The sequence below is a fragment of the Penaeus monodon genome, chromosome 33, assembly GCF_015228065.2.
Source record: "Penaeus monodon isolate SGIC_2016 chromosome 33, NSTDA_Pmon_1, whole genome shotgun sequence".
In the NCBI taxonomy this organism is placed as follows: Eukaryota; Metazoa; Arthropoda; class Malacostraca; order Decapoda; family Penaeidae; genus Penaeus; species Penaeus monodon.
The window spans coordinates 16,060,670-16,061,227 of NC_051418.1; the positions used below are offsets into that span (position 1 = coordinate 16,060,670).

At 59.7% G+C, this 558-nt stretch overlaps 1 protein-coding gene across 1 annotated transcript in view; it reads left to right on the top strand.

Moving 5' to 3' along the window:
- LOC119594091 (signaling mucin HKR1-like) overlaps positions 1-349 on the top strand; it is a gene marked incomplete in the record, with an annotated part of 3,499 nt that extends 3,150 nt beyond the window's left edge. Inside the window, 1 exon segment of the mRNA XM_037943146.1 lies at positions 122-349.
- Positions 350-558: the final 209 nt, after the last annotated feature.

Below are 558 nucleotides of genomic sequence, written 5' to 3' on the forward strand. Positions count from 1 at the left end.
AACATCAGCACATACAAGCAACAGCAGCACATAGCATTACTTTCCCCCGGCTGCCTATGCCGTCTGCCGCCTAGGAACGCCCAAGCCGACTGCCAAAGGACTAGACAAGCGAAGCAAGCAGCCCAGCCGAACTAGCCGATTCCAGACAGCGACTAGCCACCAACAGCCGGAAGCCGAGGAGCAGCCCAGCCGAACTAGCCGATTCCAGATAGCAACTAGCCACCAACCAGCCCGTGGGACGTAGGACGTGGCGGCGGCAGAGACGGAGGAGCGGGAGAGGCAGCCTCGTCCCGGCAATCAATGGGAGTGTTCCTATCCCGTCTCGATTTATCATACACGCTGCTTTGGAGTCTGAGGGGGAGGGGGGAAGGGGAGGAGGGGGAGGCGAAGGGGAGGGGAAAGGGGAAGGGAGGAGAGGGATGGAGCAGGGAAGGGCGAGGAGTTAAAGGGAGTGGGTAGAAGAGAAAAAGGAGGAAGGGGAAGAAGGGCAGGAGGAAAGGAGATGGAGAAGAGAAAGGAGAAGAGGGAAGGAGGGAGTGGGGAAGGGGAGCTGGAGGA